Raw genomic sequence first — 24,373 nt, forward strand, 5'->3', positions numbered from 1 at the left:
AGGCACTTCGTTAAAGCTGCTAAATTAGGCGTAACCCAAGATGAACTCAGAAACCAAAAATCAGCGCAATCCGACCTACATTAACTAAGCGAATGAGGTCATCAAGAAGTTTAAACTTCATTCCTTTATACCTCGGTCCACAGAGGAACTATTGTTTACACATCTGGCCGAATATTTTTTGATAATTTTTCATTTTTACTTGTAATGGAATTAGTTTAGTTTTCACCGCCAGTTGGCGCTACAGGCACATAAACTGAATTTTTGACGATTCAAAAGCACGGGCTATGACGTAGAGTTGCGCAGTTGTATTCTGCGCATGGAATTGGCCAAAGGCTATATTTCAGCATACCCACTGTGACCAGTCTAAAGTCGAAAAGATGGAAGATTTATTTTGCAACACGGTAACCAATTTTCTGCTAAAAAGAAGTCAAGTAGGCGATAATATTATCAGTGCAGTGCCCTAGTAAGCGCGCAGCGCCTTTAGGTTGGGGGAAACCCCCCCAAAGCCCCTGGCTGGGACCCTGCTATAGTTCCTTCCGCCAATTTTTTGTTTTGCATTACAGCCAGATCCCGTTAGCGAAGGTCAAAAAGCGAACCTCAGGTTGCAAAGGCAAATGCATTGAGGCCGTGAGGTTGGAGTTTCTCTTTGAATTGTCCGATGATGTTGTTATTAGGGTAATCAGGCGTGATCAGAGATTAGCGCAATCTGGCTGACCTACCACAGCAGGTGTTACGGAATTTGTTATCGTTACTCCTGCCTGTAAAGTGTAAGTGGCACATCATCTGACAACATCAGAGTGTACTCAATGTAGGCCTAATGGCAATGCTTCAGATGAAGACCTGATTGGTCCTGTCGGATGCTTGTTTCTATATTGCAATATTGTAGTTGATCATGGTGCAGGATGTAACTGCTTTTTTGGACTGTTTGTTTATAGTAGGCCTATGTGAAAAAAACATTTCTTTTTTTTCATAGTTTTTAATCAGACTGGTTAAAACATGTACCTTGCTTTTTAAGTTAGGCCTGTAAACAATAATGGCGTAGGGGCCTTGAAGGCTTTAAACAATATTGTTCCGCCCTGCGAAGAGCGATCGTGTGCAAAGCGGTGGGACAGAATGGGGTACAACTAGATTACCCTGGACTCACTGTCATCCATCCGAATTTGACCACCCCCACTCTTACTCTTAGGAGAGGAGCCTTGCCTCTATCTCGACCTAACTTGAAAATAGTACACATCCCTGCGGCCTATATAATGTATGCTATTGCGTGGCCTACTCACTGACACAGACTCCCTGTAGCCAGGTCAGAACTATCCGTCCAATTTCAACTTAAGCTAAAAAAATTGCAATGCATCAGGTGTATATATACTGCCTATCGTGGAATGTCCAGTTTAGCATGAAGCATGCTGTTTCATCTTTACCTGTTCTGTTAACACACAGACCATGCAGACCTTGGGCTAGGAATTTTATGGTCAGTCTGGGGTGAAATCCCAAGGTGTATTGTAACAGTGACAAACAGGAATATTGCTTCAAATCTGCCAAGGGTTTGTGGAGTGACTTTGAACGAAAATTTCATGGACATCAGATAGAAACCAATGCAGAAGCATACACTGCTTCTCTGCATCACAATCATTGAAGCAACTGTTCCTTGACCAATCCATGACTCATCATTATATAACATTATATAACAATTCATGGCACGAATTCAGCAACACATTGAGTGCATTCGATCTAATCCACTAATCCACATACCCATATTGCACCAAGTGTAATGAACCCAGTAAGACAACCTAACACAGCAGGTGGTGTCTGTAGTGCAATAGCAGATGTCTCGGAGGAAGGCCTTGGAGTGCAATCAATCAGCTTATCTGACCTATTATAAACATCCAGCTGAGAGGCATTCCACCCATTTTGCTCATCTTTCGCTAACGGGGTCTGGCGGTCATGGATATAGACAGATTTCTCTGTGTATCGCATTAGCAGTAACTCAACTCCATCGTCATAATAGCCGGCAAAGAAATGGAAAATGTCCCCCCCCCGAAAGGTGTCCAGACTATTGTAGTCTGGGACTCTGGCAGATTCTAATGTAAAGTCTAAAGTGCAAGCTCTATTGAACTTGTGCAACTGTCGCCATGAAGAGCCCCTCCCCCCCCCCCCCCCCCCCCCAACCCCCGTCCTTCTGACATGTTTTAGCCAGTGCATTGGGGGGGAAGGCCCCTCAAACCCCCTATTGGCCTCTCAATAAGTCCTTCCGAGCAGCTTACCCTGGGGCGCTCGAGTGGAACCCCCAAACCTTCATGATGGTGCAGTCCTTTGACACGTTTAACCCAGAGCGAGGAAGAGGTACTCCTTTGATGGTACCCTAACTGCAACCCTCAACCATCATTACCCTTCCTTTTCACTGGCATGATATTGGCAAGACTACCAAGAGGTCGTACTGGTGGCTTCCTTGAGACAATTGCTTGTGGTCGTACCTGGGCAACCAATTCAAGGGGTCAGGGATCTAGGGATCAGGTTCTCCCCCACCAACATGTTTTGGTTGGAAAGGGTTTTTGCTGGCCAAGAGACTTGAAGACACTTTACTCTTGAGGAACACCAGACTGCTGATGAACAAAGAACCTGAGGAACATAGAACCCTCTTCATACCTGGGAGCATAAAAAGCCTGCTAGCGAATATTGATTATTCTTTAGAAAAAAACAGAAGATCTGCGAAACCAATGGTATCCCATAAAAACATACATTCCTCCTTGAGGTGTCTTCGGATCCCACCACGGCCCATGTGGAATTCATTCAAAAGGTTTATTGAAATCTCAATATAAAATTTTTTTTCTCGAAACGCCTGCCCGTCTTTTGCTTCATTAATTCGGGATTATATCCATTTTAAGCATCTTTTGGATATTATTACTAAAGTTTCAAAAATCAAAACACATATGTCGGGGGGGGGGGGAAACCCCCAGAAATTGAAGTTTGATTAAAAAACAGTGAGAATAATCGTGTGGTTCTCTCTCGGAGCTCAGAATAGTCGAGTTACTACTTTCGCGCGTTTATCTCTTCTGGCGGCCATTTTAAGTCAAATTTAAGCCATTTGAAACGAATCCATGGACTTGAGAAACATTGTTTACATTGGATGACGTCGTATGCACGTTAACCATAGTAGCGCTTCGCAGAAAAGCCTTCGGCTTTTCTGCTGCGCGCTTATTATCACTAGTTCCTTTCAGTGGGAAGTCATAAGGTCTTAGGGACTATTTTCAGAAATTAGTTCTTGAAAATTTGGCCACAATTCTGTGAAAACGATTTTATTATTAGAAGTGCACGCTCTGTTCGAGATGTATTTTGAAGTGGAGAATTCCCACAGTATAATGTGTAGCCTGGTACCACTGGCCACCGTCAGACGACGCTGTTGTGTTTGACCTATTTTGACTTTTGTATTGACGGGATGGACGGAGGCCAGGTTCCAGCCACCGTCTATAAATAGATAATGACGTCATTGCGGGGAAGCCTGTCAACAAATCCGAAAGCGAGGTAAGTGCGAACACGTGTGTATTAGCTGTCATACGTCTATTGATAATGAGCCGTCGGTTCACAATTATACGTCCAACCCGTAATCTCACAAAGTATTCTACGAAAAAAACTTTTGTGAACATGATTACACTTAATACACAATATTTGAGTATTTCAAGCAAGCACTACTAACTCATGTTTATTAAACACGATTTCAATATAATATAAAAAGACGTTGGAAATCAACGACTTTCGTGACTCAGAATTCCGAGTCGTGCAAAGATTGGCTGGAACCTGGCCTCCGTCCGTCCCGTCAATACAAAAGTCAAAATAGGTCAAACACAACAGCGTCGTCTGATGGTGGCCAGTGGTACCAGGCTATATAATGTGTGGGGTGTTTCGAGATCAGTGGCGCTTTTTTTTAAAAAACCCGTAACGGGGGTCTAGCTCAGATATTTGTGCATGCAGAGATGATCTTTTCAGCTTTTCACCTTTCCTAGGGGTTATATTTGATTGTCCTGCAGTGAAAATTGTGCTAAGATCGGCCAATTTTTTTCTACAGCTCAAATTGTGTCCCGTACATAACCCATTTTGACCATTTTTGTGTCATCCTGGAGAAAATGTCAAAGTTTGAGAGCTTTGGCATAAAACATGTGACCAGATAGAGAGTTAGGATTGGCGTTTTCTCATCCAGACTTGACTGAATTTGATACCCAGGAATTTCTGTGATAACTCGTGTATATTTTCGACTAATGATTTTTTTATTGAAGGGGTATCTTCGTAACACCCTTACCTGTTTTTAACTGACTTCGAACAAACACCTCAGGATACACCTTCCCAAGTGTTTCTATGACAGAGATTTCCTTTATTGTAGTAAGAAATGACCATGACTATGCTGCAACTGCTCTGATTTTCAAGAGATGAGTAAATTTTTTAAATCATGACTTTTAAAAATGGGATGTGGCGTGTCCCGTACATAACCAAAATTTTCTCCCTTTTTCACCAGTGTATTTTCATGATTGATTGTTGAGCAAATTCATTGAAATAATTCCTAAGTATGCCTTTATGACTGTTCTTAGATTTGAAGAAAGACATGAAGTAAAAACTGTTTATATGTTACCCTGAAAAATCTGTGGAAGTTCAAAAAGCATGTACAAAACCAGATTTCAGAAATATCGACCATCTTAAAGTGAAAATAATGTTAAAATTGGGATTAGCACTGTTGTTTTTTGGTCACTTACTGGGTATACCACTAACTTGTAGGTTTGGTAGTATTTTGTTGATATCTGTGAAGCATGGTTGTTTAAACTCAGAGACAAGTTAAAAACAAGTACTTTTTACTGGTATTTTGCCATGTCCCGTACATAACCACTATAAGATTCTGCACATTTCCTTGCTGATTAGATGAAGATGTTTTACTTCTCTGATAAGTTGTATAAGACAAAGAAAAAATATCAAAAACATTCATGCCAGTGGTATACATTGGACATGTACCAGGCATAATAAGAATGCACTGTCCCGTACATAACTTGGATGTGAGGAAAGTTATGTACGGGACATATTAACTGTTCTTTCAAATGCTGCTAACCTTTCAAGAAATTCTCATAAGTTGTTTTTTTAAATAGTAGTATGTGTCATAAAGAACAAAACTTCATCTAAATTGGACAGTTTATGTAACTCAGTTTTTTTCAGATTTCGTGGAAAAAAAGGAACCATTCATGAATTTTCCGATATAACGCCACATACCATAACTAAGTTTCAATAGGTATAATAGGTTAATGTGGTCTCATTTCAAAGCTTTGTTAGTAAACTATCAAATTCATTCAAATTATGCAAGATACTGCAAATTGTATACTGACTTCTCACCTCTGACATTTTATCATAGTATTGGTGGCCCTGTCCCGTACATAACCGTGATGTAAAATGATAATTAGCTGCTGTTTATACAATTTTTCTCAATTTTTTCTCTTGTATTTTGCCAGTATTTCTTTACGTGTGATAGATATAAATGTTTAGATCTTAAAATAACATTTAAGTTCTGTTTCAAAGACTTTTACATGTTTTTAAAACCCTTTCCAAGGAAGGAGATTGTGGAATTTTGGCTTCCCACGGAAGATTCCTATGCTCTGCAAAATGGCTTCATTCGTCCTCTAATTATTATTGGAATTTTCAAATATTTTGATTGCTTCTTCTTCCACCTTTTATTGTGTGAATTTGGATATGAATATGAAGAGCCTGCAACCTTTGGGAATGGCTTTCCAACATTCCTTCTAAATTTGAGACTTGTTTGTTTCTTCATGTTGTTTGTCCTTGATTTTTTTCTGAAACCGAGGGGCGGATCGCCACTAAACTATATGTAGTATTTGATGGGTGTTCTAAATCTAACGAAGCCCGATTTTGAATTTAGAAACAATCTGCGAAATAATTGATGATTTATTGATTTTTGGCTGTCAGACTGACAAAGTTCATGCTTCATCGAAGAAAAGCAATGAGCGACGTCATTCCTAGTCATGACCTCAGACATCATGATGTCATGCCCCTCCCACAACCACTTAAAATTTATGTCACAATCTCTCTCTGCTGCTTAAGCGAGACAAACCTTGATAAGGTTGTAAGTTGGAAAGATAATAGAGAAGACAAGAGCTGACTGCTGAAAAGATGAAGTTACAAGTGTGTCCACGATATGAGTCACTAAACCCCCAGAGCTGAGCAGAATCTATTAAACACGAGAAAAAAAGATATGGTGAGCCAGTCCCGCACTCCGCAGGTTGTCACTACTCAAGAGAGGTAGGCACTCAGTAAAGCAAAGAAAGGGCTTAGCAGTGATACCTTCCACTTCCAAACATAAACTTCAAGTTCTTGGATTTCTCATTAATTAGAAGTCTCCAAGAAGTAGGAAAAACTACTTTTAGATACAGACGGCTTCGGGAGATTGACAAAGTAACCTCAGTTGCAAGAAGAGCTTTCCAAGCCAGATATTGGAATCAGTGTCACAGTGACTGAAGCAAATGCATCACCTTTGAGTGACAGACAAAGCAGATGTGGTAACATAGCCTGTTGTAAGTATTTCACAAAAATGGTTATGTACGGGACATGGTGCATCTGTCCTTTAACCCTTTCGCTGCGGATGTACGCATTTTTGCGACCAAAAAAAATTTCCGATCTGTGCGGATGTACGCAGAACTGCGACTTGGGAGAGACCTGAATCAGACGATGTTTTCAATAGCAAATTAGTATAGTAACTTGTCGCTAGGTGTCCTGCCATGTTGTTTACCGCTAGAACTTCCGATTTCTTGGTGAAAACTTCGGTGTTTTTATTCAAAGTTTAGGCGATATTTTGAGTCCAAAGTTTTGTAAACAAATTTAAATGCCTCAGTCACGTGTTCGACGAACTGCAGATTCAATAATTGATGAAATAGTGAATTCGAGGCGTTAGAAGACGAGTCTGATTAGTGATTATGATTCTGAACATAATGCCGATGTACACAGCGTGCATGGGGATTGAAAGTGTGCATGATTCAGGGTCCGAGGGGGATGATAGTGATAGCCTGGGTCAAGATGAAAAATGGTGTTTTTCTCCTCGTTGATTATTACTAATTAGCGTTATTTAGTTAATTAACATAATTTCAGGTGATTGACAAATGCATAATTTGAAAGTCAATGCTGTCCCCAACAACCTTTTCCAATAGTCCAAAGCTCTATCTCTTCTCATTCAGGCTGTATATTGGCCTCAAAGTTACCTATGTTAAAATTGGCTTTTACAGTATTTTGGGGGCAGCAAGGAATCAATATTGAAATAATTTTGAGCGGCGCAGCGAAAGGGTTAAAATGACCTCAAAACACTACTAACTGTCATGTGAACTCAACAAATGTACCATTGTTTTGTTGTCACATGTGCCCAGATTTAATTCCATGAGTTTTGAGATACGGTCTCGGACATAATCACAGAAAATACTCATGTTTCACTAAGAAAAGTTGTGCTTCTTTAACAACCCAATTTAAAAAGCTGGAAAATCCAGAAAATGATCACAATTGCAATTATATAATCTATTGTGAATTGTAATGTAACAGATTAATTTATCAAAAAGAGTAACGGGAATGATTTACTTGAACAAAAACCATTGAAATCATGTTGTCCATTACATTTTGTACCAACCCTCACCGAAAGGCAGTGCACTGAAAATGACTGCATCACACTGCTTTTGACAGAAACCCCCACTGCATATGACTGTCTTAGGCATATCATTTTTAGCTCACCTCTTAGCAGAGGTGAGCTTATCCCATACCGTGGCGTCCGTCGTCCGTCGTCCGTCGTCATCGTCGTCGTCGTCGTCGTCCGTCGTCCGTTAGCAGGGCACGTTTCGTAACTGTTAGAGCTATTGAGTTGAAACTTGGTACACATGTACCCTTATGTAATGACACCTTGGAGACCAAGTTTCGGTCCGATTCGTTTCATGGTTTGGCCACCACATCCAAACGTTAAAAGTGAAAATATGCAATATCTCCCTTAATAGTAGTCGGGAAATTTTGAAAAAAATATGGTAGGTACTTCTAGCAAAGGTGCATCATATATCCTCCGGGTTTTTTATTTGACCTCCTTTTCAAGGTCACAGAGGTCAAATGGTGTAAATTGGCCGTTAGGATGTAACGATGGCACGTTTCTAAACTGCAATGACTATTGATACCAAATTTGGTACACATTTACCCCTTAGTCAGGTGATCTCAGGGACCGAAGTTTGGTCCAATATGATTCACCACTTGACCACCAGGGGGCAAAATCCAAAAACATTAAAAATGTGATTATTCCTTAACTTCTTGCCCGATTGCCACCAATTTGATATCATGGGTACATCTAACCACCATACAGTATATGTCACACAGGTTTTTAATTTGACCTTCTTGTCAAGGTCACAGAGGTCAAATGGCGTAAATTCGCCGTCAGGCCGTAACTATGGCACGTTTCTTAGCTGCAATGACTATTGATCACAAATTAAGTACACATGTACCCCTTGGTCAGGTGATCTCAGGTACCGAAGTTTGGTGCGATCTGATTTGCCGTTTGGCCTCAAGGGAGGGGGCCAAATCCTAAATTCTTCAAAATGCCATTATTCCTAGTAATGACTTGCCCGATTGGCACCAATTTTATATCATAGGTACATCTAATTCTAACAACCATTCAATGTGTCACCCGGGTCTTCTTTGATTTGACCTACTTTTCAAGGTCACAGAGGTCGAATGTACTGTAAATTGGTCTTTTTGGGGAAATTGTAATTGCTTGGACCTACATCAAACCTAACACTACATGACACAATTCCATGCTCTTTATCCATCTTTCCTCCACATGAGGTGAGCACAATGGCCCTGGCCATTTCATTTCTTAATGTTTTAAAACCACTGATTTTGACTGAAAGACCACTGCAAAGCACTGCCACTTGCATATCATTATGAACGACGTATTTCAAAAACACTGCCTAAAACTGAAAGACCACTAATTTCCACTTCTCCAACTCTGATCGAAACCCGTGGCATTTTCAACATGACTGAAAACCACTGCTTTATGACTGTTGAGATTAAGACTTGATGGCAGTGTAAAGCAGTGGTAATTGCAGTCAAATTCAGTGTTAAATATCACCCATAATGCAACCTGAGACAGGAAGCTAGTAAGTTTGAATTTGATAATCAAACATTCAAGAAATCATGGTAGCTCTTCATATTTCTCAATATTTACCCGAATTTCAATATGAGCAGAGGGGAGTTTTAGTCAGTTTGAATTGGAACACATAAGGAACCAAATGAATGCAAAAAGGGTAATCTAGACAGACACTGAAGTTGTATTTTCAGCAAATCAAGAAGGCTGTAGGCCCTATAGGTGTTGTAATGTATGCATACACGTCTGCAAGATGTCTGCATGTATCTTCATGCATCTACTGTAGGCCCTATAGGTGTTAATTGTAATGTATGCATACACTGCACGATATCTGCATGGGAGCTCAATACACATCAATCAGTCTGTCAGATCATTATTCTACAGGCCGCGTGCAGTTACTTTATTTGGACGTCAATTTGATCTAGCTTCAATCCCTGACATCACTGACAGTAGCTATGTGCCATGTGTTGTTTCAATTGTCTAGTAACCCCATCTGACCACTGTCATTATGACAAAGTTTGCAATGATGTAGGTCAAGGACGTGAATTTGTCATCTTTTTACTGTGTCACGTCATCATGCAATGGCGATGTCCTCTATTTGTGCAGATGACGTCATCACTGCCATATTGGACGCACCGTCTAAAATAGGACAGCAAAAGTAACAGTTGGCTAGAAGTTTTTGCTTTTTCGAACAATTTCTTTGGTTGTCATCAGCACAGGGGGGTCACGTCCCCCAAACCTCTCTCGGCATACATGCCTGCATGCCATTGAATAAATTATCATATTAACACTGAAAATGACTGCTCCCTCCAGGAGGTTTTGGAAATGGCAGTCAAAATCAGTGGTGTTTCAGTGTGGATTCAGTGTGCTTCGAAATATTTAAATTAACACTAAACCCCACTGCCAGCCCTGTGCATGATGCATAGTGGAGAGTCATTTTCAGTGTCAAAAGCAGTGGAAATCATCAGTCAGCCTAAATATTTAAATGAGCACTGCTTTTGCCTGCCTTACCACTGATTTTGACTGTCTTACGACTGCTTATGACTCCCTAACCTCTATTTTTGATTGCTGTATAACTGTATGCTTTGGTAACACGTGACTGAAAAACACTCCCTATGACTGCTTTCCACTGATTTCAACACTGCCATAAAAATGTGAGGTAACACTGCAACCTGACTGAATCCTGACTGATATCACACTGCTTTTCGGTGAGGGAACCAGTGTCCCGTACATAACCCACACCGGAAAGTCGAATTTGAAGCAGAGAAGGGCTTCAGATGAAGATTAATGTTGACTGTTGTGTGTTATTTTTTAGGTACCATTATACTGCTTAAGTTCATGGATGTTTTTTGACTAATAATCCGTTAGTTTTTTAAGTGGGAGAAACGACAGTCAGATAAAATTGTGAAAGTGTGCCCATACTGCATTGTTTTTAGCATGAATGATACCATGAGTCAGAGAGAGAAATATTCAGAACAATTATGTAGTATTTCCAACACTCGGACATGTGCCAGATTGAATCTAACTGCCTTAGTTAGAAAGCCTGAATCCATTACGAAACCGCATGTTTGTCCGACATTGCCTGTAATTCAGCGATGGGGAAATAGAGGGCAGCAGCTGCAGTGACCTCATCTTCGCGGAATGCTATTGGACAACGTAGGGAATCACCAGAAATGACGTCATCGCGTTTAAACAAAAAATCTATTGGTTCCAGATCGACTCACTAGGGCTGAAGTGAAAGGGTGGATGTCATCCTGGGTGCCGACAAATGGTACCCGGGTTCGAGATTGACTGGACAATAAGCACCCTGGGTGCTATGACACTATAGACAAACAGCACCCAGCTTCCTTTTGCCTAGCTTACGGATCTTAGGGATGAGGACATTTCTTGCAATCAAGTTTTATCACTAATGCCGCAAGTACCGCGGTGCGAAATAAGAAGAAGAGATAAATAGAAAAAAACGCGTTTAGGCCTATAGGTCTATGAAAGCACATTTATAGGGATATATTCAGAGAATGAAAAATTATGTGATGACAAAATGAATGGATTTGCTGCGTATTTTTCTTGACAATCAGTCGATATGTACCAGTACCAGGGCGCGAGATAAAACGAGATTGCAAGAAACGTCCTCGTCCCTAAAGATCTGTAAGCCAGGCAAAAAGAAGCTGGGTGCTGTTTGTCTAGTGTAATGGCACCCAGGGTGCTTATTGTCCAGTCGATCTCGGACCTGGGTACCATTTGTCAGCACCCAGGACGACATCCACCCTTTCAGCCTCACTAGGGATACGCAGTAGAGCACGATGTCATGAAAAACGACCCTTTGTAAATTCCAATCACCTGCAGGACAGGTGTTAGTGCCAAACTGGTCATTTCCATTTATTTTGACCTCTGTTATCAGGATACCTCTTGATTACAGACAGCATTTTGTATCCTTGGTTGTGCTGTACAACCCAGCCTGGACATACCACAGTTGTCCATGGAGAATCACATCCTCTCTGACACTTCTTTCTTGTCTGTAAAGCTACCGATACAACATACTGAACTAGGGATATCTTCCGTTGCCTCCTGTAACATTTACATACCATGGATGATTAGTTCAGTCATATTTCATCCAGCTGGCAGCTCTGCATTGGAAATTGGTATAAAGTGTTCTCTTGACCTTCAAACAGTAGTATAAAGCCGATATTTACTACTTTACACCCTCAGTCCTATGTTATTAGGTCATCCAGCGGAGCGCCAGGCCCTTGGGCTCTTGTTTAAAGTCATGAAAACTTTGTGGACCTTATTTGCTGGTTATCAGATCTCAGAATACTGCCGAAATGATCAAACTATAAAAAGTGACCACACCAATGAATGTTGAACTGTTGGAATAAATTGCATTCAAGAATATAATTTACTAACTGTTGTTTTTTTCAAGTTACAACAAGTCATGTACGGTACCCAACTGGCCTTCAGTAACCCCGATGTAAAATGGGTATCAAACTTAAGGTCCCTAACACCTTTCACCTCCCAGTTACAAGGCCTTGAGTTCTGGATACCTTACCACTGGGCACACCCAGATCAGGAGTCGAAGATTATTCCCTGTGGTTGGGCAGACCCCAAACTCCCCAAACTATCCCATGATATAAAAATCAAACCCATATTTTACCCTGCAAACAAAGTACTAAGATGACCTGTCAATCTTTTCACAATAAAATTTCAAAAACATTGGCTACCCCCAAACTTTTAAACCTAGATAACTACTTGAGTATACTATAGTACTTCATCCATGTGGATTTCTAAAATAGCAGTAACAGGAAATATGTGACATTGTTGGTGTAAACAAATGGCACGTGATCTCATTGACAGCATAAAGTTAATATGACGTCATGCATGAATACTAATGAAGGTCGCTGGCGCTTTGGGAAATTAGCCTCTACCGTGGTTGTGGGAGTGTCAATTATGCTCGTCCATATATAGGTATCAAACTTAAGGTCCCTAACACCTTTCACCTCCCAGTTACAAGGCCTTGAGTTCTGGATACCTTACCACTGGGCCACACCCAGATCAGGAGTCGAAGATTATTCCCTGTGGTTGGGCAGACCCCAAACTCCCCAAACTATCCCATGATATAAGAATTAAACCCATATTTTACCCTGCAAACAAAGTACTAAGATGACCTGTCAATCTTTTCACAAGAAAATTTCAGAAACATTGGCTACCCCCAAACTTTTAAACCTAGATAACTACTGCAGTATACTATAGTACTTCATCCATGTGGATTTCTAAAATAGCAGTAACAGGAAATATGTGACATTGTGGGTGTAAACAAATGGCACGTGATCTCATTGACAGCGTAAAAGTTAATATGACGTCATGCATGAATACTAATGAAGGTCCCTGACGCTTTGGGGAATTAGCCTCTACCGTAGTTGTACGAGTGTCAATAATGCTCGTCCAAATTCTAGGCCATATAGCGAAAAAATAGCCGTGATGACCCCATGTTGTCACATAAAAAACAAAAAACTAGATGCATTTGACTATCTGTCGGTGCTAATGGCATTCCAAAATCATTCATTTTGAACCAATTGAGGCCTGTTTGAAGATCGCACACATCATGCCATTTCTTGGTCAATTATTTACCATTTTCAGGACCCAAGTGGTGTCAAAGGTGGCGCTACCTATCGATGAATTAAATACAGTAAAACTGCTGCAGACTTCTTCTCTTGATTCATATGAACCCAGAAATGTATGGATTATGGTGCCTGTGATGTATGATTAGGCCTCAGCAGGAACTGAAAGACAACCTCGTGTCCGTTGCCCAGTGCCTATTTGACGCTGCCCTTGACGCCGTCCTCCGCACTGTGTAGTGCCACCTAAACAATGAGAAATGCGCAACCAAACGTGCCCCAGTGCCGAAATTAAAAAAAATCCGACACTGGAATTCAGGGGAGGGGCACATCTTCACTTTATAAGCCAATCAGGCTGCAAGCAAGGTTGTGACCCACTTTTAAGGCAATGTCAGCCCCCATGGAGACTGGTGCCCGGTCTCAAGACTGATACTCTGTATTGATTATGAGCACTCTGACAAAAAGTTTAAAATTCAAAAATGTGTAATTTTTTGCAATTTGTTTTAAGTGAATAATTCATCGAAACAGCAACTCAAGTTCTTCATTTTATGTCAGTACATTATGATGCAAACACGAAAATGTATACAAACATGGTATTGATTGGATAGAGCTGATTTTATTGAGATTAATCGTGAAGCCAACCCTAATTAGCGCATTATTATTGCCTCAACTACCTCCTAACTAATTAACAATACGACTAGTTGGAGGACGTACAATTTATTCATCTTTTGTAAACTCATAAAGTGATACCTCGGCTATCTATTTCAATCATAAATTTGTCAAAAATAGGTTGAAAAATTTTTTTCTAAGGGTGAACTTATAAAAAACAAAGTTTTCCACGGACAATTTCGCTGAATAAAGCCATCATGTTGCAAAGACACTTATAAAAATACAAAATCTGAAGTAGGAATACGTTCACTAAACCTAGATCATGAACTGTATAAAATATTGTCCAATTATTTGAAGAATTATAGGATATACACCACTTTGAAATTCAGCCGAAATCAGTTAAAAAAATACCTATTGCTCAGTGTATTTTTTTAGTTCTCAAACGGGGAGAAATTAGAAACTCTGCAACGATGGTCTCTCATTTCATGCTATAGGGCTAAAACTGAAAAAAATTCAAAAAAATTTTTTTGATATTAAAGATCCGAACAATCAACAACAAAGTTTTTGGCTTTTTGGCTCACCGTAGGGGAGTCTATACGATAGCTCTGTGTCCATTGTTGTCATCGTCGTCGTCATCGTCCGTTGTATCCTGTGGCACGTTTCTTAACCGCTTGTGCTATGAACCTGAAACTTTGTATACATCATGCTCAAGGTCATATGTACCCCGACACTGAATTTTGCTCCGGTCTGATTCTTGACTTTGCCATCAGGGGGCTAAAACCGAAAAGTTAAAATGTGCAATATCTCATTTATTACTGATTTGTTTTTGACCAAAATTTTATGGTGGGTACCCCAAGCAAGGATACATCACATATCATAGAGGTTTTTGATTTGACCTATTTTTCAAGGTCATAGAGGTCAAATGGCGTAAATTGGCCATTTGAACGTAACTGTGGCACGTCTCGTTACTGCCACGGCTATGGGCTTGAAACTTTGTACAAAACGACGATGAACGACAGACACTGCGGTGTTATACAGACTCACCGTACCTATACAGTACCTCACCGTAACGGTGAGCCAAAAAGGAAAATCTTTCTTATCATAATGAGGCTACACATCACCATTAAGCCCTCGAAATGATTGCTGCACTAGGTCAGATTACCTCTGACACTGAATTTTGGTCTGATCTGTTTCTCGACTTCGACTCCAGGGGGCAAAAAGTGAAAACCTAGAAAGTGTGATATGTCACTCATTGGTGATTCGTTTTCAATAAAGTTGTTATGGTTGGTACTCCCAGTAAGGATACATTATAGGTTATTAAAGTTGTGATTTGACCTACTATCTGAGGTCATTGAGGTCAAATGCCGTGAATTTGTTTGTTGGGGGCCTAACTATGGCATGTTTTTAACTGCAATGACAATTAAGTTCATATTTGTTGCACATTATCCCAAAGGTAAGGTTGGCCTAACTTCAGGACTTCCACGTGGACATGTGAAGTGCTCTATGATTAGGATTCAGATACTGGAGTACCTCGGAGTCTTATCTCAAGGAACATTCATTGTCAATTAAGTCTTTACCTAAATACTGGTCAGCACAATGGCCCCTGACCCTTTCATCTATATCCGCAGTACTGCTTTTCAAGATGGTGGCAAGTTACTAGGACTAGGTGTAGAGGCGTTGTAAGGAACGAAATCAGCGACTCTAGTGTCAAGATTGTAAGAACGCATCGAAATTATCCTCAAAATCAGTCTTGACACTAGAGGCGCTGCTTTCGTATACATCCTGTATCAGCCTGTATACATCCTGAGATAATTGGTCAATTTTACAATTATTTGATCGGCTACAAACGGTATTGAAACAGTGCTGACACGTAGTGCCCGGATAGACAGGTCATAGGTCAAACTTACTACGTGACCCCAAGATTCTGGCGGTGAAGAGCGATATGACGCATACGGGTATCCAGAGTCGAGTGGTGCAGCCATTTTTGAATGCTAATCAAGTGGAGCCCGGATGTAGAGGTTGCTGTGTATCGTAACGTGTACTCAGTAGAGTGCCTGTGTGTGTGGTGTTAACGGAAAGATAGTCCCTCGAATCAATATTCAATATTATAAAATGCCTGTGTGTGGTTGTACTGGTAGTTATTTTATAAGCCCCCCTTCTTAGGAGGGGCTCTTAACCCTTTCGCTGCGGATGTACGCATTTTTGCGACCAAAAAAAATTTCCGATCTGTGCGGATGTACGCAGAACTGCGACTTGGGAGAGACCTGAATCAGACGATGTTTTCAATAGCAAATTAGTACAGGAACTTGTCGCTAGGTGTCCTGCCATGTTGTTTACCGCTAGAACTTCTGATTTCTAGGTGAAAACTTCGGTGTTTTTATTCAAAGTTTAGGCGATATTTTGAGTCCAAAGTTTTGTAATCAAATTTAAATGCCTCAGTCACGTGTTCGACGAACTGCAGAATCAATAATTGATGAAATAGTGAATTCGAGGCGTTAGAAGACGAGTCTGATTAGTGATTATGATTCTGAACATAATGCCGATGTACACAGCGTGCATGGTGATTGAAAGTGTGCATGATTCAGGGTCCGAGGGGGATGATAGTGATAGCCTGGGTCAAGATGAAAAACTGTGTTTTTCTCCTCGTTGATGAATACTAATTAGCATTATTTAGTTAATTAACATAATTTCAGGTGATTGACAAATGCATAATTTGAAAGTCCATGCTGTCCCCAACAACCTTTTCCAATAGTCCAAAGCTCTATCTCTTCTCCTTCAGGCTGTATATTGGCCTCAAAGTTACCTATGTTAAAATTGGCTTTTACAGTATTTTGGGGGCAGCAAGGAATCAATATTGAAATAATTTTGAGCGGCGCAGCGAAAGGGTTAAGATACATGCGTGTGCGAGAGTATAATGATGAGAAATGACGAGAGTAACTTGCATAAGCTACAAAAAATTTTTTTTGGTTTTCAAAATGGCGCTGAATTAATAACTCAGACCAGTTGTAACAGGTTAAAGAACATCTGATTAACTGACTTAAAACTGAATAACTCCCTAAAATATTAATTTAAATCTTCATGGGAATTCGCTACATATGCTTAAGAAATTGGCCAATTATATTAATATTTTTATTAGAGAAATATCCGTCCTAAGTAATGACAGAAAAGGGTGGTTTATTTCAATTTTGTGTCGACATGGTCGAGGTCACGTGACATAAACAAAACAATCGCACACACCCGTCCAAAAAAGGCACTTTAAGAAAAACTAATACGTTTTTCCTGCTTAAAACCACACTGACGACTAAGTTATTTTGGTCTACTGCCCAAATCTGAAGTATCAAAATGAATCACAAACTAGAACTAGCTCTATTTAGCTATAGTTGCGTGAAAAATTTGGGTGAGCGACATACTGCACCCTAGCGGCCAATAATTAAACTACTTTCAGCCGTCTGCTCTGGTCTCGTTAGGGAGTTTTCCCAAATGTACGCGATGATGACGTGGGCCCCATTAACAGGACGTAACATCTATTTATGACTCCAGCTCCTCCCTCTGGGAGCTGGAGTCAGTATTGATTCGCTCGGGTTTCTCGTACAATCACGTGACCTCTCCAACACTCGATAATGCACTCTTTTCGTCCACATTTTAGGCCAATCTTCGGCATGAACATGAAATCTAATAAGCGCAGTACTTAAATCAGATGTTTCTCTCGCCTTGAAAACATTCCTGGGTAAAATCCATTGAGATTAGCCGAGTTAATCTACTTTTTCCGTACTTAAAATCTCTGCCGCTGAATTCTATAAATAGAAACTATTAACATCGCGGCTGTGTGGTTCCCATTGTGCGCCCTCCCACTTCACACCATGTCAGGAAGTTTTACGGAGAGGGAGGGCGTGCGGTAAGAAGAATGGCCAAAATGATGTTACGTTTTCCTGGCAATGCATCAAGCATTGTGAAAGCATCTTTAATTCAGACAACATTAGAACTAGAAAAACGAATATGTTAATTTGCAAAAGTAAAAGCAGATTTCACCACTAACCAGTCAAATCGGAATACGACAGCGCAAAATGTTCTCGCTTTCCTACTGCTAAAAAAAACCTTGTTCCCGCACTCCTATTTTAATTTATGCCCAGGAATATGATATGATCTGTTTTCACTTGTTTGTAATTAAATGGTATTCATATAATGAGGTCAATAGTAGTGTTCCTTCAACCACCAGCAAGAGTACACGATACAAAGCCACTCAACACTTCTTCTCCATGAACATATCCCATCGTTCAACTAGTCTTCTCTTCCCAGGTGCCTCATGGACCTTCAGGTTCCCATACTCAAAACCAACTCTTATGATATCGCCCTCAAAACAACCCTGGAGTCATGAATTCACAGGTGCTGCCTGTGAAATCTCAGTTCTAGTTTAAAATGCGTTTCCAAAGTGAATGCATGAGGACAACCCATTTGTGTCGTATATCACTGTAAACGCCCGATTCCCGTGAATAAGGACAATCACAATGTATTACATTACCAAAACAAAAATGTGTCGGAAGGAACTATGGATGGTCCCAACATGGGTGGTTTGGGGGGGGTTTCCCCTCCATTGTACTTGGTAAAAACGTTACGCTATCGTAGGGGGGTTTGGGCGTGCTCCCCCGACCTAAAGGGGGGCTCACTTAGTCCTTGACATTACATATTAAGCCCCCCTTTTTCGGAGGGGCTCTTAAGATACACGCGTGTGCGAGAGTATAATGACGAGAGTAACTTGCATAAGCTACACACAATTTTTTTTGGTTTTCAAAATGGCGCTGAATTAATAACTCAGACCAGTTGTAACAGGTTAAAGAACATCTGATTAACTGACTTAAAACTGAATAACTCCCTAAAATATTAATTTAAATTTTCATGGGAATTCGCTACATATGCTTAAGAAATTGGCCAATTATATTTATATTTTTATTAGGGAAATATTCCGTCCTAAATAATGACAGAAAAGGGTGGTTTATTTCAATTTTGTGTCGACATGGTCGAGGTCACGTGACATAAACAAAACAATCAAACGCACACGTCCAAAAAAGGCACATTAAGAAAAACAAATACATTTTTCCTGCTTAAAACCACACTGATGACGAAGTTATATTGGTCTACTGCCCAAATCTGAAGTATCAAAATGAATCACAAACTAGAACTAGTTCTATTTAGCTAGAGTTTCGTGAAAAATTCAGGTGAGCGACATTCTGCACCCTAGCGGCCAATAATTAAACTACTTTCAGCCGCCTGCTCCGGTCTCGTTAGGGAGTTTTTCCCAAATGTACGCGATGATGACGTGCCCCATTAATAACAGGACGTAACATCTATTTTACAATGCGTTTCCAAAGTGAATGCATGAGGACAACCCATTTGTGTCGTATATCACTGGAAACGCCCGATTCCCCTGATTCTGCAGGATGTTAAATCGGGCATTTTATTTCTTTAAATAAATCATAAGTGTCGCTTTTGCTCCTAGCTCTGTTCACCATCCCAAATGGCAATATTGCCAATTGGGCCGGACAATCACGAAAACCCCCAAATATTATACATTTCTTCCTGAATAATTCTTACAGTGACCATTCCCCCCTTAAAGGCAGTTGCTTACACTACACAACAATAAAAAAATCATATTTTTGACACTACAATGCCCTTTGATTAGTTATGTACTGATGGAACCGTGGCACGTTTCTTAACCTCTTAATCTCATTTGACCTCCTTTTCAAGGTCGAATTTCTAGAGATGAAAAACAATATAAAAGAAAGAAAGAAGTGCACATAGGTCGAGGAAAACCCTGAATGAAAATGAGAAATTTATTTCAGCCATCGTTTTAGGTGCTAATTTCATGACTTCTTGTAGAATTGCTGTTATTATGTGTCTGTGCAAATTTATCTTTACAGATGCTTCAAACCCTCTCCGCAATTGCAACTGAAGAATCTTGAATGACTTGCAAGGGTATGTATACCATAAGGTTATGACATGCCCAATCGGAACTTTTTCATGGTGTCCATTTCTTAGTCAGAACAGAAGAATCTCATCAATCTGGTTCTGAGTCAGGAGGCCATGTTGGAAGCTGTGATGCAATGTGATTCGTTCCTCATGTGGATATACCATGAACTAGCCCACGTTTATTTCCATAAATACAAAGGAATAAGGTCAACCTCTGCCAAAGGAAGGCAAATAATTTAAAAATTGAGAGATGTAATTCAACCATAATTTTTAGGAATTTAGTGTATGTACTGATTATACAGTACTAGTTGTGCTGTAATTACACATTTGTGCCAATTTGTAATTTCAGATGACACAACCTTGCCAGCAATTGCATATGAAGATTCTTGTTTGATTTCCAAGAAGAAGGGTAGTTATACTTGTCTGACTGGTCAATAGAGGTGCCACTGTCAAATCTGTGTTATCGTTGGTAAAATAAACATGTAACTTGAGGACCCCACAGGGCCTCAAGAGAGTGAAAAAAATTACAGACTAAAAATCTGCGAGATATAGAAAAAGAATGAAACAATTTATTTTGGCGTAAAGAATGCACATTACGAAACACATATAACTGTTATCCCCATTGCAACTTTATTATGTTAACTCTTCTAGAGATCAAAGATATTAAAACTTTCAACTTATTTATATTTTGCATATTCAAAATAAAACATTTTTACCCCAAGAAATGTTTATAAAATGCAGTAATATATTCGTTGCATACATCATATAGCCATTACTAAATCATATTTTGGTCATGTAATTAAAAGAAAATTAAATGAATTGACGGTGACACTTCTATCTGCAAATCGGGCTGTTATTCAAAAGTTGTAACCATAGTGAGATGTTGTGTTTGCGTGCGTGTGTGTGTGTGTGCGTGTGCGTGGGGGTGTCTGTGTGAGATGGGGTTGAAAAAGGGTGTGAGAGGTCTTGGGGGAGGAGGGGCTCTAGTCGCTGTAGTGAGTGCTGGAAGTGTGACTGATCAATGTTGTGCTAGTTTTGTAGCTATTGTTGTTAATCTAGTTAAGAGCAGTTATCATAGTTATCTAGCTAGTATAGTTGTTAGAGTAGTTATCGTAGTTATCCAGCTAGTATAGTTGTTATTCGTGTTTCCTGCTTATCATCTTTTTTAACCTATTCAGCTTTCAGTTGTCCAGGCCAGGCCAGGTGACCAATGACGATGATAGATCGGGTTCGATTCAAGCTGTACGCTTGGTGTATTTGGTTATCGTGACTGGCGACTTGAGTCTATCTCATCTCATGTCCAAAGCACGGTGGCTGGGTCCCAGGCATGCTTGCCACTTTGTTCCACGGTCCTCATCTAAGTTTCGACGGTGATGACATGGACTTAGGTTCAAGGAACGTGTTCCCCTTGAGTCATTGTGGTTGATTGATCGGGGCAATAAACAGTTGCGTGTCGCAAGTCATTCACAATATCCCCTTGTTTTAGAGTGTTGATGGGATAAGTCTTACGACTGTTAACAATAGTAAGCAATAGCCGGCCGGCAACCCCCTACCTGATATCGAGGGGGATGGAATGACTGGGGTTATATGCCTGTTGTTTAACCTACGGAATTTCGTCGGACGAAATGTCAAGCGTGTCCGTGTGGTACTTGTGCTAAACCAGTTTAGTACTAATGACGAAGACATTGGGCTCTTTGAATAACAACATGGTTCTTGACCTTGTGCCTCACAAAGCTAATAATATACACCCCCTGAAATTGACAAGACGGCGATAAAGAAGGAGAGTCGACCTTCAACTCGTCAGCCGAGAAGACACTAAATGGACCCCGAGAAGATGTTGCTGCCAATGTTGGAGCCATACAGGGTAAGCATCACTTAGTCCTCAGTTACATCTGGATTAAAAGAAACATTACAAAGTATCACTCTGACTTTTCAAATCGAATTGCATGCGCATTAGGCCAAGTGTGGTGCAGTCATTTCGAAAGTGGTGTAGCCAATTCGTGTTACGGAGAGGGCTCTCTGGAAAACAGTTTTTAATCGGATTCAGTGTACTGTGAACGCATCATGCAGTAGAAACTCTCAGAAATTAGATAAACCCCTCAACAAAAAATATGATTCTTTTAAGGCAGCCGGAGCCAACATTGTACAAGGGCCACAAGGAAAAGGGACACAAGGACAAGGGGCACAAGAACAAGGGACACAAGAACAAGGGACACTAGAACAAGGGAAACAAGGACAAGGGACACAAAAGACGATGTTGCAGTCTACAGGTGAGCATCACTTAGGCCTGGTTAATATTATATCTCCTCATGAGACAAACTTTCCAACCAGTCGTTAAGGAGAGAAAAAAAATCATTTCTCCGCAACCTGCACACCAAGTCATGAACTTTTATCCCCGCGTGAGACCACCTAAACGAGAGTGCTCAAGTAACAGCCAAATGGGCATCTTGATGAGTTGGACAAATAATGAGTTGCATTATATGTATGGTTGTCAGCAATATCAGACATAAGCATGGCTATAAAAAGGAGGGTTTAAAGGAGGATGCAAGCATTAGTAACTTTAGTCTTTTATTCAAAATCCTCACTTACATTGTCACTAGATGCTTGCAGTGACATCGTGGTCATTGTTATGTTATCAGTCAAAACCAAACAAACGTTGAGCGTTCTAACTTTTATAGAGGTAGCCAACTTGAGAATTATCTTTGTAGAACAATGTTGGTTTTAAAGCTGAAATTTCGATCTCAACATTGACGACCAAAGAATAGGAGTCAATCAAAGAAAAAAGAAGAAGAACTTGAAGGGCGTCATTGAAATTAATGTCAACTTTTACTTGGGAATCATCCCAAATAGACTGAAGCCAAAAGAATTTTTTCTTTCCTGTGAACCCTCTACCCCCTTATTATTACTAAAAACTGAAGACCGTCTTCAAAAAATGAAATTGGCCAGGAATCATGACGATTTATGCCTGCCAAAGAGTGTGGCTGATCAGCATTTTTCCTCAAGAAAATAACGTTAAAGCGAACTGGAACCGCCGAGCCAGTTCGTATGACCTCGTTTTCATTTCCCGCGTATCGGGTGATCAGAACGAGGCATGAATGAAACATGGCGCCTAGCTGTCAATCATTGAGTGACGTCACTACTATGGAATTTACTACGAAAACTCATGAATGAAAGAGCGCATGACTCACGTGATTCTCACATGATTCTCAATAATAACAAATTGAACTGCGCATGCTCGGGCACTGGGGGCGGAGCTACAAATCTGAACTCGAATATGAAGTTGGAAGTTCGACTTTCTCGGGCGGTGAAAGTCGAAAAGTTGAATAAATCGCTCGGCGGTTCCAGTTTGCTTTAACCAAAGACGCTTTAGAAAATGAAACGGCCAGGGCCATTGTGCTGACCTGTCGACATGGAACAAAATGGACTCGTACATGATGGGTGCTTTGACTTCATTGATGATTTTTTAACCTTTGCCCTCTGGTGGCCACATTTGGAATCAAATCTGGACTATAGTTGGTCATTTGAGACAAGACCACTAATGAATATTCATAGGTTGGAGGGTCCAGGCCTATCTATTAGACGAGTGCATGTTTTTTACTCTCAAGTACATATTTGGAGAGGTATTGAAAAAATATTTGTTGTGGCAAGTCTACAGATATAAAGAAATTATTTGATGAAAAAATTAATTTCGAATTTTGCTAATTGGGTAATAGGGGGCGTGTTTTGAGTTTTTCCTGCCAGTTGGCTGAAAAGAGTGGAAATATCAAAGTCTGTCTAATTTGTCGATTATAAAAAAATTTCCGTGGTCAATCACCAATTTAAATCGCACCAGTTACTCGCAAGACTAACCCGTATATCATATCCGAATTTCAGTTTCACTAGTTGACGCATTCTTTGATGCGTCGGGGTCAAACATTGACAATTTAACTGCTAAAAGGCTTAAAAAATCAATTGTGGTCTTGTCTCATTTGGGTCGGAATTGCCAAGAGGCACCTTTTCCCCTTAGTAATTAATACGCTGAATACGCTGAATAAAAATAGCCCTCTCCACATCGAACTTTGGTTAAGAGATGTGCTGTAGTGACATTCATTGACAACAGGGACATAAAGAGCCCAAACTGATGCCAGTGCATAAGATTAAAATTGCAACATTGTTGATATCTCGAGATGTTGAAGTTGAAGTCCTGATGAAAAAAATCTCCCCAAATGAACAAAAAATATTTAGTTTCTTTTGGCTTCAATCTATGTATAGATTACCCTGTATTGAATCAATGTTTTTACTGTTTTCTAGGCTATGCAGATGACTGGAGATGATGGCTGTTGAGTTAACCCAATGACTTTCACCATGATCTACGATGCGTACTGAAGCAAGAACGACTCTCAAAGACCCAGAAAACAACAGATGCCAACACTTCGCCCCATGATAAGATGCCTTCATACCCATCCATCGACAATTTGGGCAAGACAGCCTAATTGACCTTCATGGGGATCTTCCTGGCAGATGTTGTATGAGGAAGGATTCAATGTGTATACAGTACGATAAAGTG

The 24,373-nt window shown here is 40.2% G+C and overlaps 1 long non-coding RNA gene across 1 annotated transcript in view; it reads left to right on the plus strand.

The window, feature by feature from the left end:
• The first annotated feature begins 321 nt into the window (after positions 1-321).
• LOC135485751 (uncharacterized) overlaps positions 322-24,373 on the plus strand; it is a 40,137-nt gene continuing 16,085 nt past the window's right edge. The window contains exons 1-6 of the long non-coding RNA XR_010446626.1: positions 322-401; positions 19,779-19,833; positions 20,177-20,236; positions 21,006-21,691; positions 21,953-22,097; positions 24,118-24,360. This is a non-coding gene — a long non-coding RNA (uncharacterized LOC135485751). The remainder of the gene's footprint in view (positions 402-19,778; positions 19,834-20,176; positions 20,237-21,005; positions 21,692-21,952; positions 22,098-24,117; positions 24,361-24,373) is intronic.

Source organism: Lineus longissimus, chromosome 3 (assembly GCF_910592395.1).
Source record: "Lineus longissimus chromosome 3, tnLinLong1.2, whole genome shotgun sequence".
NCBI classification, from domain to species: Eukaryota; Metazoa; Nemertea; class Pilidiophora; order Heteronemertea; family Lineidae; genus Lineus; species Lineus longissimus.